We start from the raw sequence: 18,495 nt of genomic DNA, 5'->3' as shown, positions 1-18,495 counted from the left end.
TTCCCTTTCACAGTTGATCACATTTCATTGTAATTATCACTAATTGACTTCCTATGATGCTATACAGTATCATGTCTCTCTTAGCTACTATTTGCAGCAGGAGGCTACAATCTAGGACATATCAGGTGCTTAATAAATGTCTGTTTACAAATAAGTTGTTTATTTCTTTTAGGTCATTTAAAAGGTTAGTAGTTACAACACATGGCATTTTACAGGATATTTTTCATAATTATCTTTTTTTCCCTCCAATGTATAGAAAAGTGCATACATAGTATATGAAAGAAATCTGATAAGTGTTAGTCAATTAAAGAAATGAAGATCTTGTAATATTAAAAAAAACCACAGTACACACTACCAATTCAAAATAAAAATATATGATGAGGACCACTTAAAATCATGTTTGTGCTCAAGGTACACAGTTAAATTTTCAGTTTAACATTATCCTTCTTCGTAATTATATATGCAATATAATTATGTACCATGCAAGGTTGTTGAAATCAAGATGAAGATGTACTTGCTAAATAATATCTGTGAATATTTTTCTCATTATTTGGAGGAAATAAATAATTCACATATTCAAACTTAAAAAAAAGAAAAGTCTCTATAAGGCAAGGAAAACTGTTGCTATTCCAAGATTCAGTAGTGTATTTTAAGAGAAGAATTGAAGCTGCATCCCCAGGGAATTATTTTAGCAGAGAAGCCAAAGAAATTCCTCCATAACATTTTGCTCCATAGAACCAAGGATCAAACAGCTTCATGGTTAGAAAATGTATTCTGCCTTCCACTAACTAGATATTTCTCTGGGCTTGTATCATCATTTTCTAAATCCACTATGGCATGCTTCTTCTGAGAGCAGGTCAGAGATGCCTCTGCCTCTGCTGTGTTCCTTTCTTGCAGTGAGAAATGTCTGACAACTTCCTGCCAGACATTTCATGTCTTAGTTTTCCATGCTGGAAAACATATGGTCTGTTTCATCTGGAGAAAATTCCTGTCAGGCAATTGAGAGACCAGGAAATCCTGTTTGAAATTGGGGTGATTAGTGGGAAATGACACTTTTAAAATATCTATTAGTCAGTACTTTGTCAAGGGAGGTTTTAACAAAATTTGATAAAATAAAAAGAATGCGTTTTTCTGGATTTGTTTCCTATTCCTTACCATGGTGTAGCAACTCTATTCTTTCCTCTTCAAAAGAAAGCAAAATGACTCTGGAAAAGTTCTAGAATTGTACTGAATACACTCTTCACCATTGTTGATAAAGTCCTAAGATTTGGAAATTGTATGACTAGAATGAGTGCAGGGATTCAGAATTCCTAAATTAGTTCTCTAATAGAGTAGGAAAACCTTTCTAAAAGTAGGCATAGTGCAAAAATTTAGGAAGCATGAACAAGCAACTATGTCTGCCATCAGACACAGTATATTCTCTTCATCAACAATATATTGAATTCTGGAGGAAGTCCAAGCTTAATGAAGATGTGCATGAAAAGTTGTCCTGCATTTGCTGAATTTTCCATGAACTTTTGAAGATCTGAAAGTTCTGATACCAATCAAAGTACTATGTACAAAAAATCAAAGCCTATCTTCCACTGAGATTGGGCCATCCCCAATACCTCAGTATTTTTGTACAGTTGCATCATATGCTCTGAGAAAAGAAAAATGGTGTCCTTTGCATGTTCACATTACTGTATTAATTTGTTTCAAGAAACTAATGATAGTGTGCAGAATGAAATCGTGCAGGGCATTTAATGAGAAGAATCCCTCATCTAAAGCCCTTTAGAGCAGGCTGCGTGGTCACAGAGATAACAAAAACCATTTTGTGCAAAACAATGTGAATATTTTGAAAAAGGCATGTGTTTCATATTTTGGTGTTCTAGAGAAAACTTCGATTTTAAATTTGTGTTTCAATATTTATAACCTTCAGGGATTTACATTACCATGTTTAGATTCTTCTATCTTCCAAATGCAGTCTTCTATTATACTTCCCAAAATACGTGGACATAAAACTAATTTTTTTTTTTTTTTAATTTTAGTACAGGATCTACAGGTCTTACTGTGTAGATTGGACTAGTAGAGATTCTTCTGTTTTCAGCCTCCCAAACCCTCGGATTACAGGCGTGCACCACCACACCCAGTCTCAGTCTTGTCTCACCATGTCCTGGGGGCAGGGCTGGCCTGGGAGGTGAGGGGGGATTGAACCGGATTGCTCTGCTCTGCCTAAGCAGGTGCCTTAATCTGCTGAGCTATTTGGCCAGCCCTGCCATGGTCTTATTGGTTGATATTTTTAAGGAATTTTATTCACTTTTCATTATAATGCATTACAAACTGTTAATGAAGGATAATTATCCTTTTAAGAATTACTTCAGTGTTTTTTGTTGTTGTGTCCTTTTTTCTTAGTTTATGCCTTTGGAAATGTTACCACCTATTTTTTCATAGTAAAGTCAAGATGTGTCTACTTATCAATTTGAACATTCCATTTTGATTTCAGTTTAGTGTATGGTAATAGACATGGATCTAGTTAGTCTTTGGAAGGTAAAGCCAGTTTTTCCAGCACCATTAATTAAAGAGGATGTCTTTCTTCCTGTGAACATGTTTGGCCCCTTTGTCAAAGATCAGGTGGTTGAATGTGTTTGGAGTTGTTTCTGCATCTTTTAATCAGTTCAACTGATCCTCAGATCCAGGTTTTGCTAGGATCATGTTGATTTTATCGCAGTAGATTTTCACTGCAATTTCAAGTCATCAATTGTGATACCCCCTGCTTTGCCTTTGTTGCTGAGAACAACCTTCGTGTTCTAAATTTCTTCTGGTTCCAAATGAATTTGAAGACTTTTTTTTCTAGTTCTGTGAGGTATGCTAATAGTATTTTGAGCAGGATTACATTAAATCTGTATAACAGTTTTAGGAGTATGGCCATTTTCACTATACTGGTTGTTCTTATCCATGAATGAGGGATATCTTTCCATTTTCTGACATCTTCTTTGATCTCCTTTTACAGAGTACTGTAACTATCAATGTACAGCTCTTTTACTTCCTTGGTTAGACTGATTCCTAAGCATTTCAGTTTTTTTTGAAAGCTATTATGAAAGGTGTAGTTTCCCTAATTTCTCTCTCAGTGAGTTTGTTGTTTGTGTACAGGAATACTATTGATTTTTAAGCGTTGACATTGTATCCAGCTATGCTACTGAATTTGCTTTTAATTCTAGGAGTCTTTTGGTGGAGTTTTGGGGGTCTTCAATGCAGAGTATCATGTCATTTGCAAATAATGATAATTTAACTCCTTCCTTTCCTATCCTTATGGATACACATTTCTCAGATTAAATATAAACTGCAGATAAATATATGAAAAAGTGTCCAGAATTGCTAGTTGTTGAAGAGATGTTAATTACAAAAATATTAAGATTCAATCTCACTACAGAAAGAATAGCTGTTGTTAAGAAATCAATAAATACCCAATGCTGGAGGGACTGAAAGGAAAGAAAGGAACACTGTTCCACTGTTGGTGGCAGTGTAAGTTAATGCAATTACTGTAGAAATCAGTGTGGAGTTTCCTTAAAAATTTTGTGCTAGTGGTCCCATTTGAACCAGCTATGCCCCTTCTCGATATCTTCCCAGAGGAGTTAAAAGTAACATAGCACAGTGAAACATACTCATGCTGCTAGCTAAATCTTGGAAACAATAAAAATGCCCATCAGCTGAGGAATGGATAAAAATGATGTGGCCTTCTTATAAAATAGAGTACTACTCAGCCAGAAGGGTGGAGAGACCTGAGACATTTATAAATGGATGCAACTTGAGATCATGCTCATAAGTAAAATTAATAAGACTCACTATTGTCTATGTGGTGTGAGAAACTCAGAGTAAATAAGGACCAAAATGTACAATAGATATTGTGAAATGGGAAGAAAAATTTCAAAGGAAAGCGGAACTAAGGTAGCAACAGGGTTAAGGAAGGGAGGTAAAATGAAGAAAATATTAAGCTAGTTATACTATTAGTTTCTTTTAGTTCACTGAAAAGAAAACTTTGTGGTAACATTGTTTGGAAACTATTTATGCCCATACTTGTACTCTGAGTAACTACTTTGAAGATGATAATACACAATGTATTATCTATTGTTATTTTATTATTATTACTAATTATTACTATTATTATTTTATTGTATTTTTTTTTGGTACCAAGGATTGAATTCAGGACTTTTTACTTGCCAGGAAGCTGCTTAACCCACTGAGCTATCTCCCTAGCCCCTTCCTATTATTTTATAATGAAATTTTGTTTTATTTTTCCATAAAATAAATAGATATCCCTAATTCTAATTATATTGAGAACAATACAGTCATAGATCAAATCTCCATATGAATATATCACTTCAAATCTATCAATGTGTGTGTGTGTGTATGTGTGTGTGTATTTCACTGTGGTTTTGTGCTAATGTGAATTAAGATTTGATAAGCCCTTCTTTCCAGTTTCTCACTCTAATTTTAACAGCAACACCTGCTCCTGTATTCATAAGTCCCTGGCATTTTATTTAAAGTGCATATGCTACAGACTGAAATTCATTACAGAATAGGGAGGAGAAATAGGTGACAGGGATTTGAGAGTTATAATTTAGTAAGAAAGTTATATCAGGGCTCAGCTCTCTTTCTTCAGCATAAAATCACCATTAGAAAGCATCATTTTCTCTTATGATATATTCACTGATCCTAAATTATACTTAAACAATTCAGTATATGCTATTGGCCAGGAATTCTAGTAGAAATATTTTAGGTAATTTAAAACCATGCAAGCTAAAGATTTCTATCTCTTGATATATAATTATACTACCATATGGAAATCTTTTGTCAGCACATTCAGTGCGTAGGATTGCAATAGGTTTATTTTTTTTTTTATGGCCTGTAAAATAATACATTACTTTAGAAATTCACATTGATTTTTTATATTATATTTAATCATTTATTTTCAATTGGAAAACACTGAGCTTCAAATTTATTCTTTCTTCCAAATTTACTCTTTATTTCAAAATTTCCCCACATTGGAATCTTTGAGGAAAATTTTATCTCACATCAAGCTGTAGACTAAAACTGACATATTCTTTACTTTCCAGGGAGATAGAAGAACCAATGAATATTTCATGGATTCTTTAATATAAAGGATTTGAAAATAATATTTGTTTCAGAATATTTATTTGAAATGGGACGGAACAGAAATGATATTATTTCTATGGCATATGTATACCTCAATGAAAACTTTAACTTCAATCCATAACGTAGAATTTATCATAAGAAAATATTTCACTGTTCATTCTTGCATACAGTGTAGAAATATGATCCATTTCCATAGGAGCATCCTAACTAGCTTGAGCTCAGAGGGAACCTGAAATTTATAATTTAAAAAAAATAATTCTATTCTAATCATAGCATACAGGATCTAGACCATGCAATGATGAAGAAGAAGAACTGTTCCTTGGCAAACGCTGGGAAGACAAAATTCAGATTTCAGTTTTTTCACAATTATTGATCTTTGCTCTTGGATTTACAATCTAGCATTGGATTATTTCTGTTTTTATTTTTCTTTCCTCTTTCTTCTGCTTTTTTGTTGTCATTTCTGGGAATTGAACCCAAGACTTTGGAGTGTGCTACACACACGCTGTGCCATTGAGATGCACGCCAAGCTGTGTCACTGAATTTCACTTTAGGGGACACCACAGAAGTCTTTTTTTTTTTTTTTTTGTATTTTAGGGAAGGGTCTACAGGGTGTTCAGGGTCTCACTACTAGATCGGACTTGTAGTGATCCGCCTGTTTACAGCCTCCCAAGTGGTGGGATTACAGGTGTTTGCCACCACGCCCAGTCTTAATTGCCATCTGGGCCTGCCCTGGGGGCGGGGCCAGCAGGGCAGGCCTGGGAATCGAGTCCCGGGCCCCTGCTCCTGCTTGCAGGCGCTTTAGTTTGCTGCGCTATTTGCTTGGCCCGAAGTCATCTTAATAGATTTAATTTTCTACTCCATCTTACCTCATCTTAGGCTGTTTAGGATACTAAGAAATGAGTCCCTGATAAGTGCTGACACTTTCTCCTGACACCAAATGCGTGTTTTCTGCACTACTTCTTCAACTCTCCAACACCTACCTACTAGTTTGTTCAGTAATTCACTTCAGTTCTGAGATTAATTATCCAGAGTTAATGTAGGCCCTACTGTTTAAAGGCGCAGTCCCAGAAGACCATTTCTTCACAGCTTAAGTCTTGGGCCACGCACAGTGGCAGAGATTCCCTAAGACCCTCTTCTGCTCCATTAACCTGCTATGATAGGTTCAGGAACTCACAGGGACCCTCGGGCTTGCCAGTTCATTATTAAAGATGTAAACAACATGTAAACAGATGAGATGCTACATGGAATGTGGTTGAAAAGAGTCTCAGCGTGGGAACTTCTTTTCCTGTGCAGCAGAGTACACCACACTCCCGAGAACCCCTTCATTGACGGATTTTTCTTTAGGTACTATTTTCAAGGCCTCAATTAAATGATTAGCCTTTGTAGATCTCAAGGAAATGAAGGGATGGGACTGAACATTCCGGGCTTCTAATCAAAGCTCAGTGTCATTGCTGAGCAGAAAGGGTTTTACTGAGAAGATCTCATTAGGAAAGATGTTTCTGTCACCCTTGTTACTCACTGTCCTCCTTAATCTTTCTTCCATGGACTACTTTCATTGCTTTTTTTTTTTTTTTTTTTCCTCCCGGACCCCGTCGCCGGTTCAGCGCACCCTAGAGTGGGGCTGCTGCGGCATGTGCTGCCAGGGATTGAACCTTGGCCCCTGCGCTTCAGGTTGAGCAAATCATTTCATTTTCAGCTTTGTGTAAAGCTAGTGTGGAAGCTTTATACAAAGCTAAAAATTAAATAGTTTGCTCAGCCTAATTGTTAACTATATTCAGAGGGAAAATAAGTATACAAACTGAGAAGGTTTTATACAATGAAGGATGCTTTCAAGGAACAGACTTTGTTCCAGGTGAAATTTGAATGTAGCATGTAATTTTCTAAAGTTATTTTGGGCAGAAATTATCCACATCTCAGATTCTAAACATAATGAATAATAATATTACAGCAACAAAAGCACTGTTATATTTACCAACGTCCCAGTTTTCTGGGATAATGAAATACCTAGAATACTCTGGGCACTGGTTTGCCCCACACTATAGATTCAGGGTGATTGCCTTCATGGTTTCTTTATCGTAGTTTATATAGCCATTTTCATTTGTTTAAATTTCATGCCATCTCATACTATGCGAAAATATCTGAATTTCAGTTAAGACAATTATTTCCAGTTAAATGAAATTACTGCACGTACATTGTCATGTGTGAAATACCCCTGCTCACCGGGACATTGTCACATTGTCAATTTGTGGCAGGTTTAATATCAGCATCTTTTGTTCCATTCTCATTTTGCCTTACACATCTTAAAAGATAATTTACAATGTTTCAGGGTTATTGCAGCGAAAGTATTGATGTGCAATGATAAATAGTCTTCTCCAAGAGAAACCTCTCTAGACGAGTTAGTAAAGGCAAAGTATAATGTTTGATCAAGATCTTCAATAATATACAACATAGATTTCTATCAACAGGATCAATAAAAATAAACATGTGACACAGAGAAAAGATGTGATGAAATTAAAATTTTGTGTGAATGAGGAAGAGAGTGTCTATGCACGCACGCGCGCGCGCGCGCGCACACACACACACACACACACACACAGGGGACTCACACAGAATGATTTTAAAAGCTTTCTTGTGAAAGGTGACCTGGAAGCTACAAAGTGATGCCAAACCTTAAAAAGCAAGGAACCGGAATCACAGCTCGGACTTGAGAAAGGGAGCATTTCCCCGAAGGGAGCCATTATCCTCAGAGAATTGGGAAAGAAAAAAGCTCCAACTCAAAAAACGGTTGGTTTCTGTTTAAAATGTTCTGTAACACAAAAAAGTAAACTTCCTCTTCTTTTATCAAAGTCTATAGTGCTGATACCAAAAAAACTACAAAAAAGCAAACTAAAGTCCAATTTCACTTAAAAATATTGATGAAAATCCTAAATGAAATATTAGCAAATAGTCTCCAGCAGTACATTAAAAGAATAATTCACTATGGCCAGATGGGATTCAGCCCAGAAATACAAAACTGATTCAATATTTTAAAATGCATTAATAATATCTACCATATTAATAAATCAAAGGAGAAAAAAACATGATGTGTTTCAACATATGCTGCTATGACATTTGAAAAATTTCATTACCCATTCTTGATTCAAGGAGGAAAATTCTTAGAGAAATAGGAATTGATGAAAGTTTCATTCACATAAAAATATTTATGCCAACTGAAAGTATGAGGCACTGGCAGCAATACAATAAAAGCGGAAGTATGACAGGGATGCCCGCTACTATTGTTAATGTTTACGACTAATGAGGAAACGTGTGAAGCATTTGCACAAAGGGGAAACATCCTTATTTCTTCCATTTATTCAACAAGTGTTGATCAAGGACCTCCTAAGCGCCGCCAACGGTGTCATAAGGTTCTTACGCCGCGCTGTCATAGAGTTACGAACTGGCTGTGCTCACAGAGTTTACACTCAAGTGGGATAGATTGCTTATAGATTATATCATGACCACATACCGGAGTGGAAACAACAGAATAATAATTATATTTTTGAACTTAGTTACTAGTTAACAATTATCATACAAGTATTAGCAATCAATCACCAAATACGAATGAAGGAAAATATATCAGTTCAGGAAATAACTACACACACACACACACACACACACACACACACACACACACACCTACAGATGCATAAAGTTCAATAAATATGTAACACTTGTACTAAAAAAAATGAGAGTGCCTATCTTGCACTTTGAGTCATTAATTTAGATACACATGCAATGTATTAAGCATTAGTACCCTCCTATTATCTTGTTTTTAAATTTTGTTTTATTTTTTGTCTTTAAAATTAAGAAGAAGGAGCCGGGGAAATGACTCAGTGGAATAAGCGCTTCCCCGACAAGCACAAGGGCCTGAGTTCAATTCCCCGTTCCACACACAAAAAAAATAAATAAAATAAATAAAATAAAATAAAATTAAGAAGAAACTCTAGAAATTATAAAAAGGACATATTTTACTGTATACCTATCATAAAATTTTAGTTGTACTGAGAACACACCAGTTTAACATGTTGAGTAAGAGCCACTTTCTTAATAATTTTCAACTATAAAATACTGTTATTTGTGACAGTCACTATATCATACAATAGATTTCTTCAACTTAGCCCCCCTCTTTTCCTTGAATATTACAACCTTTGACTAGTAGCTCTGCAGTCTTCCCATCTACCCTGAATAACCACCATTCCAAACTTTTATTTTATGAGTTCAACTGTTTTAGACTTCACACATAAGGGACATCATGTGGTATTTGTCTTTATGTACCTGACATATTTCACTGAATGTATTTTCTTACAAATTACAGAATTGCTTTCTTTTTCAAGGCTAAACAGCACATATATGCACACACCATTTTCTTTATCCATTTATATATTGATGTACTCCTATTTTAAGGGTAAGCATAAAAATATACTTACATATGCATTAAAAACTTCTGTATGAACAAGACAAGCCTGAATATTAAAAATGAAATATATTCATATTCCATAATACTAAATGAGCTAATATCCAATCAAAGAAGATCTCATATATCAATGTGATAAAGCAGAAGAAAAAATTTTTTTATGTATTTGGTACAGGATGTCACTATGCAGCTCAGACTCAGAGTGACCATTCTTTTTTCAACGTTCTTACCGCTGGGATTACAGGTATGTGCCACCACACCCAGTCTTGGTGGCCAGCTCAGCGTGCCCGGGGATGGGGGCATGGGGGGGTGGCGCAGATGCTGGTGATCCAACTCTGGTTCCTGAGCTTGCCTAAGCAGGCACTTAGTTCACTGAGCTATCTCTCTAGCCAGGAAACATGTTTTAAACAAAGGCAATAAACAGCAAACACAAACATCCAATATCAAATAAAACACATTCAGTTTCACTAAACAAGTAATAAACAGCCAAAAGATGTGATTGTTTTCTACCAATTTTACTGGGAAAAGAAAAGTTGATGCTACCTATTTTGACAAAGGAATTGGTCCTGATTACTTTGTACTATTTGAATTATAAATAACCTCATTACAATATTTTTGAACAGTTTGTTCACATATGTGAATGCTTTAGTTGCTAATATCTTTCAACCATAAATGCCGCCTTTAGGAAAATGTGCTTCAAGAGAAAACATTATGTCCTGTATACTTGGATGTATAGGTAGAATTTGGAAAACTTTCAATTTTAATCTTTATTGATTGCCCTTCATACCAAATTCATATATTGAAATATTTCATGGTGGCTAAAGATAAGTAGGTAGATCTACAAATTCTATTTCAGAAAACATCAATGGTAAGTTGCTAAATGAAAATGGAATAGGGTATTCTCTGTAGTATGCTGTAATTATGGTAATTTGGTCAGAAATGGGGTATACATTTGTAAAATGTAAATGTATGCAGGTAGGCCACGCTGCCCATCAGGTGGTTAACACTTCCGACCCCAGAGAATTACGTTTAGAGGAAAAGGACAAATAGAGAAAAGAGTATATAGTATGTTTTATTTAAGATCTTTTTTAACATCTGAAGTTTTTCTTCTTATAAATGCCTACTACTTATTTTTAACTAATATACAAAACCATGTAAATATTAATGGGATATCAATCAATCTATCTATCTATCTATCTATCTATCTATCTATCTATTTGTGCAGGTCTCACTATGCAGCTCACACTCATAGTGATCCTCCTGATTTCTGCCTCCCTAGTGCTGGGATTACAGGCCTATGCCACCAGGCCCAGACTCCATCACCGGCTCAGCGCTCCTGTGGTGGCGCGGCATGGCATGTGGTGCCAGAGATCGAACCCTGGCCCTGTGCTTACCTAAGCAAGTGCTTAGTCCACTGAGCCAATAATAATAAAAAAGCCTTACAAAGATATAAAAGATTTCCTGAAAATATGCCTTGTTCTTTCCATGTTTTCTGATTCTCTTTGAGATATTTTTTTTATTCATTTATAGTGGCATGCTGAATTTTGAGTGAAAGTTAACTTTATGAAAAAGTTAATAATCTACATTTTGAATTATTTATACGCACTCTGAAGCTCCAAGGCAGAGAGGGCAGTGCTGTGTTTTTCTTCCCTTCAGAACATAATCCCCCCCTGACACCACTGTCTTCTCCATATTAATGAGGTCCGTAGAACAGAAAGAATGCTAGATTTCAGGTCCCTTCTTCTCTGTTCCCTTCCAAACACTCACCAGAGAGCTAAAAGAAGTAAATTCAGCTGACAACTGTTTAGTTATTTGGGGCTCTAGTGACATAAGCAGAGGAAAGGAAGTTGTTATACATATTTGTAGGAAAGAATTCTGATTAAAGAACTTCCCCTGCGTGGTAGATGCCCTTCACTCCTACTTCCCAGCCTTGGAGATAGGCTTAGACACCGAGACTTTGGAGAATCAGAGATTTTATTCTCTGCCCTTAAGAAGACCATTTCTGGTTTGGTTTCTGCTCAGTTCCGAAGTTCATTTTGCTGCTACTATAACTCAGGAAGTTTGCTCACTTACAGGAAGAAATAGAGGATTTATGTGGTCAGTTCTCTCACAGCTGGTTCCAAAGACCACTCAAGGGCTGACCAGATAGCTCAGTGAACTAAAGCACTGGCTTAAGCAGGCTCAGGGAGCGGGGTTTGATCCCCAGTGTATTGTGCTGGTCCCGCCCCTGGGGCGCACTGAGACAGTAATTGAAACTGAGCATGGTGGTGCACGCCAGTAATCCCAGCACTCGGAAGTCTGAAAAACAAGTGGATCGCTATGAGTCCAACCTATGTAGTGAGACCCTAGAGATCCTGTACTAAATACTTTAAAAAAAATTCAAAGATCATTCAGATGGATCCCACTTCTCAAAGCGATTGTCACTTCTTCATGGTTCTACCCACCTGCTAAGATCCACATCCAAGCAGCACAGGAATCAAGTTGTGCAGCCCAGACCAGGCCCCCAAATCTCATAGGTTCCAGAAAAACTAAATTTCTTTTCTTTCTGTCCATCGTGTGGCTCCTAAGTGATCAGCCATGCAATGTTCTATTTTCTAAGCCATGACACTAATCCATCATGTTAGAATTTATGAGTGTGATGAGATGCTTCCAGAATAAAGCATTTAAAAATGTTTTCTAAACATTCTCATTGTTCATTCATCACCCTTCTGTTCGATATTTGGCACATCAGTTGGCCCAAAATCTGGCAGGTGAGAGCAGCATTAACCTGAGTTATTGTCCCTCTGACTGCCTTGCCAGAGCTTGGATAGAACCATCTCGCCGTGTCTCATCTGTTCCCTGTTTTCAAAAGCCCATTCTTCTAAGAGAAGGATCAAGTCTTCTCAAGGATGTAGAAAGAAATCAGTGCTGCACTTCAAAAGATGGATAATAAGAAACAGGGAACTAGACTACACGGGGGTGGAAAGGCGAACTGGGAAAGAAGGAGACCAGAGGCAGAGGAGGGAAGGGTAAGTAAAGAGACCAAGAGCAACATGTGTATGCGCCACTTTCTCGTGATGAATGCATTTGTTATGGATTACAATCTCGTGCTAATAGTAAAAGGGAGGAGAAAAAAGTGACAAGGAAACAATAAAGACACATATGAAAACCAGGTTGCCCAGGAGACGTAACCATGACTACATTTTGCCACATATATTATTCCTGTTTCTAGCTGTGGAAACTAACATGCTGGTAGAATTGTGTTCCTGGAATAAAAAGGACAACACATATAGACAGAGAGAAACAAGTGGTATTTTCTTTCAATGCACGTTGATATTGGGGTCATGCGTGGGTCATGTGTGACTCTCCCCATCAACTCTTTTCTAGCTCTTGAGAAACATTTAAATACTGCAAAACCTTTCAGACCTTATCTTCGGTGACCTAACAGTCTTAAGCCTCAGGGATGTGATATGAGATAACACTGATTGGATCAACTTTCCTTTTTTTCTTTTCTCCCCATTTCCTTACTAGAAAATGCCTTCCCAGTTTGACTGAATGCAGAGATTATTTGATAGATATATCATGAAGGAAAAATAATGTGGCTAAGGCTTCTGTGTATTTCTATTCTGATGTTTGAAGATCATAAAATAACCTCCAGTGTGTGAAAATTTTAATATTGGAACAAAACTCACCTGAAATGCGAAGAGCCCCTGCAACAGCAGGAAGAGCACTAAGGTGGCGTAGGAACAGGCAGCCTGTGCAGCCTAAGGTTGGAGGAGTGTGCTAATGCATCACAGCTGGCAGGGTGAGATACTGGATGGGTAGCCTTCAGCAACAGAGATCTGTGGTCTAAGACAAGTGTATCTAGACATTTAGGTTCTACTGAAGCCTTTCTTTCCCTCGCATGCCTGTGTTCTCCGTGTTTTGTGTCTTATTCCTAAGACACCAATCCTGTTGATTATGACCTAGTTCTAATGGCCTCATTTTTATCTAATTACTTTTCTTAAAGACCTTATGTCCCAACTCAGTTACAATCTGTAGTGCTGGGGGTTCGAACTTCAGCATATGAATGGGGGCACATGTGCATCATGGAGAAATGGTTGAGAGAAAATAATCCAGTAAACGTGCATTTCAGAAGAAGGAGTGTAGGGTGAAGTATAGCAGCATTTATAAGCTTTAAGGAGAAACTAATAAGCTTTAAGGAGAAACCAATGACAGATGAGAGCCAGTAGAAGAAAAATGCCTGATTCATGCATTATTCTATTGTCTCTACTGGGAGCTATAAACCTGAGAATCCTCTCACCCATTTAAGTCACATTAGAGCTTCCATTAAAATAGGATAAAGTCAGGTCCTCAAAACCTGCCCTGGGAGGAGCAAATAACAGCTGTAGGAGTTGTGTTTTCAATGCAACCTGAGGCAGGCACAGTACTGTAAGAGTGACAGGCATAAAATTCTGTGGAGGAAGTGAGTACTGAGAAGGACTTTGAAAAAAAGCAAGAGAGATGGCAGAACACATTGCCTGGGGGAGCATGGCCTGAGTTGTACAGCAAGGGTTTTGCACGAAGGGTAGCTCAGAAGATCTGATTATTGGGAATGGGCAGCTTGAACAGAATAAATAGCCCAAACTGCCTTTTCCTCCTCTTTCTTTAGCCTTGCAGTCTTGACTTCTTCTTTTGGAGTAGGAACTGGATAATTAACTAAGTTGCTACATAGGCTTGGTCACCACCACAATGGGTATTTTGCAGTACTTTTGCTTCCATAGGTAACAAAGGGAGAAACATCTGCTTAGTCAATTCACAGAGGCCTAAGGAAATATCACATGGAACCATGCAATTGGAATGATGACACTGTAAATTACAGCATTCATCTGTACACAGTACTTAGCACATGATAGGAGCTGAAAAATATTAACTGGTAGTGATAGTCTAAATTAAACACTAAATGTTTAAGACGAGTGTAACTCCTGAAAGGTACTTTTGAAATTTAATTCTTAGTATTATGGAGCAAAGAGAATGGATAGAAATGGGGTGGCCAGTGGGGGAAAGTTACAGTACCCCAAGCTTGGCTAAATTAGGTCCAGCTAAGCAAGATGAATGCATACCTAATGCATTCTCAACATTCGGTAATAAATATAAAATACAAAGGTAAAAACATATGAAGAGGTATCCCAGTTTGAAAATTAGTGACTTCAGCAGCAAAGTTTAAAATGAAGAAGGTTAAACAAGTCATCCAGCTTTGCAGCCCGTCAGGCAAATTCCTTCCTTATCGAATTAGAAAGTATATTTTTACAGGCCATCTTCAAATGCATGGGCAATACATAATACATTGCTTTGTCTGCAAGAATATTCTATAGAATAATAATTTTTACTTTTAGAACTTTCATGGACTTCTGCCCGAATTTTCCTTTTTGCAATTTCACTCTCCATTACCCATAGTTACACCCTAGCTAACCACACAATAGAGTTCAAAGTGCTCTTTATTTTTCCTAATGCTCAGCTTTTTCCATCTCTCCTTCTCACCAACAAAAGTGTCCCTCCTTGTGTATTTTGATACTTTCCCACACATAATACTTTCTTGTTTCTATTTCCACATCTTTATGATCCATTTCTAGTGCTGAAAATTGAATCACAGTGCCTCTCTGGATCTCATTATAACATAGGTGTGGTAGATCGTTTGGAAAACTGGCTTTATTCTTCTCCTTCCTATAAAAACAGCCATAGCACATTACCTCAGTTCTTTCATCAAGAAAAACATTGTACCTTCCTAGCCATTCAATCTGGGATAGTCTTGGGACTTCCTTTACCTCATAGGATATGGCAGAAGGGACACTTTGAGAATTCTAAGTTTCAGTAGAATCTTAATTTGTATCTCAGCTTCAGAAATCTAACTGTCCATCAGGTGTACATCCTATGGGCTTACAGAATGATTAGACTCATGTTGCAGGAATGAGTTAGCCCAGAGGCCTGGGCAATAATTCAGCAGCAGCATAAGTTTCTGCCTCACAAGCACAAAGTACCGAGTTTGATTCCTGGTACCAAAAAAAAAAAAAAAAAAAAAAAGCAATGAGACAGCCAGCTCACTATAGAGGAACCTAGAAAAAACAGTCTGTTGCGCTGACCCCAGATTGCATGTCCATAAGACCACACGCTCTGATTGCTAGCTCATAGCATCACAAGCTAAATAGAAAACATAACAAAGTGGTCCTTCATCACATGTCCAATCTTATCTAGTACAATGGGCTGTGCAGGAAATTTGGCAAGGCTTCCCTTTGTTTCTACAAGAAACATTGGTAGCGGCTTGATGCAAGTCCTACACTGTTGTGTACCTGGGCAAAGGGTGGGCAATACAATGGTCTCTGGAGGCCATTACAAACTTTTAAATTTAAAAATATGTTCACATCTCGAGATGCTCTTTATTAGTGACATTTTGAACAAGCCAATCTTCTTAGCTATGCCAAAACAGAAAGTCCAGAAGGTGTACTGTTTTCATTTAACTTCACTTTTCCTACCATCTCCTGTGGGTTCAAATATGAGAGGATTTGGCACAGAAAAGAATCCAGAAAAATGTTAATTTTCATGATGCTGTCAAGGAGAGAACATTGGCTGAGGGCCATTGCTGCTTTGGAGTCATAGCCAACCTGGGAATGAACAGCTGTTGTTATTCAGAAAAATTCAGAAAATATTTGGGAAGACATTATTGGGGGGGGGGTAAGAAGAAAAACGGGGGAGCAAAGTAAACCAGAATAGCATTTTTAGACTGTATAAGTATAGAATGATTCCAGACATGTTTGGAATAGAATGATTCACACCTAGTAACATAATCCAGAAGGGGGGTGGATAGACAGTTGTTGTAATTTCCTAAGCAAGGTACTTAGAAACCAGCATGGCATAGTCAAAGAATATGTCATCAAGATATATCATGTGCAGGTATAAATTCCCTATGATGAATGTGATCATTATGCATATCTAAATCGTACCAAGAAACTTTAAAAAAGAATATGGGATGTGGAATCAAGAGAAATAAATCTAGTTTGACCAAGGTAATAATTTTCATGTGCTTTCACACATGGAGAAATTAATATCTTTCAATGCTGCTTAAGAATCTATAACACATACCAATTTAAAAACACATTAATGAATTATATATAAATATTCACTGATGGAAGCAATTTTATAAATATCATTTCTTTCTTCTATTCTCTTATCCTATAAAGCAATAATTATCAAGGATGGTGCTCAGCTTCCAGGAGTCCCACTGACCAGAAGCAAGTATAAAAATCTAGACATGAAATACTTCTAAAATTTTACTTTTCTCATTACTTTGTTCATTTTGGAAATAGTTTTTATTTAATTGCTGTTTGTATAATAGGTAATGGATTTATTATTGTTGATTTTAAATAAGTTAAATATTTATACATGCTCTCAATTTTAATTTCTAATATTGTTAAGTAATATAAAGGATTTCTCATAAACAAAAATTATTTGGCATTTTTCATCATTTTAAGGGCAAAAATTGAAAGTTAGACAAAAGCATTTGAAGCCTTTGCTGTAGAGAAAGTTAATCCAGGTATTATTATGTCTATTTTATAGATTGGGAATTAAAGTAATTAAAAAGCAATTCACTTGACAAAGATTACTAATTGGAGTTGATCTAAAAATGAAGAACTTTTAACTCAATATTCCTTTTATACTTTAATTTTACCATACTCCAGTGAGTTTTATATTTAGACAAATCATTGCCCACATTAAAATACAATAAGAATGCACTTTAAATAACATAGTTTAAAGTTGTAAAGTGTTCTGAAATTTAGCAGAGTACCCACTTGTGAAAACATGATGATGGCCTACAAAGAGGAACTATCATTGCAAAAGAATGCCCTGAGCTTTCCTTCCGTAGCCGTCTTTGTTCATTCTGTGTTACAGTGACAAATTATCTGAGGCTAGGTGCTTTGTAAGCAAAAGAGGTTTACTACTAGTGGTAATTTTCAAAGCTGGGGAGCTTATACCAGGGGGTCACAGCTGTTGTTATCCTAGTCTGTGTCATCACGTGGTGGCTAGCATCTCATGTCTGAGGGGTGTCTGTGAGCACGCATGTACATGCAGAAGGGTTCTGGCAAGATGCCAGGCTTGCCCCAGTGATCTAGTTGGCAAGTAGTAGTCTGATTCCGCAAGAGGTAAAACCCTTTGTAGACATCATTTCTCCTTTCCCAAAAGTGGTGCTGCCCATCAACCTAATCACTTCTCAAGCAGCCCAAAGTTCTGTCTCCTCTTGGTGTTGCCAGACTGTGGACCACACTTTCAGCCCAGGAACCTTTGGAGTTGGAGGGCAAACCACATCTGAACTGCAGCACGGGTCACCCTCTCAGCACTAGGTTTTGTCAATTTGAGAATGTAATATTAAAGTTAATGTACAATCTTTTTCTTTATTTTAGAGAAAAGAAAAAAAAACCAATAAAACGATGATACAGAATTAGAAAGCAAGATAATAGGAAATGAACAATGCTTATTATATGGCATATTGTTGTCTTCCTAGGGATCTTTTGAGACCTGTTCCTTTTATAAACTCTGAAGACTTCAGAGTTTTTTTCCTGCATGGAGAGTTTATTCCTTTCTATGAGGGTAGCAACTTAGTGTGGAAACAGTCTATCTTAGCTGTCCTCAGTTTGAGCCTGTTATGGTTTGGATAAAACATATTTCCAAAAATCTCATATGCTCAAGGATGAGGCTTTTGGAAGGTTATTAGATATGGGGGCACTAACTTCATCACTGGTCAAGCCACACTTGAATTATTGGGCCAGGTTGGAGGAAGAAGATAATGGGAGGGTCACCTGGAAGGGTGTGTGGTCTTGGGCTCACCTTTGACTCTCTGGCTCTTTTCATCTCTCTCTCTCTCTCTCTCTCTCTCTCTCTCTCTCTCTCTCTCTCTCTCT

This window comes from Octodon degus, unplaced genomic scaffold (assembly GCF_000260255.1).
Source record: "Octodon degus isolate 3935 unplaced genomic scaffold, OctDeg1.0 scaffold00101, whole genome shotgun sequence".
Classification (NCBI taxonomy): Eukaryota; Metazoa; Chordata; class Mammalia; order Rodentia; family Octodontidae; genus Octodon; species Octodon degus.
The sequence above is the reverse complement of the archived record's forward strand: the minus strand, read 5'-3'. Positions refer to the sequence as shown.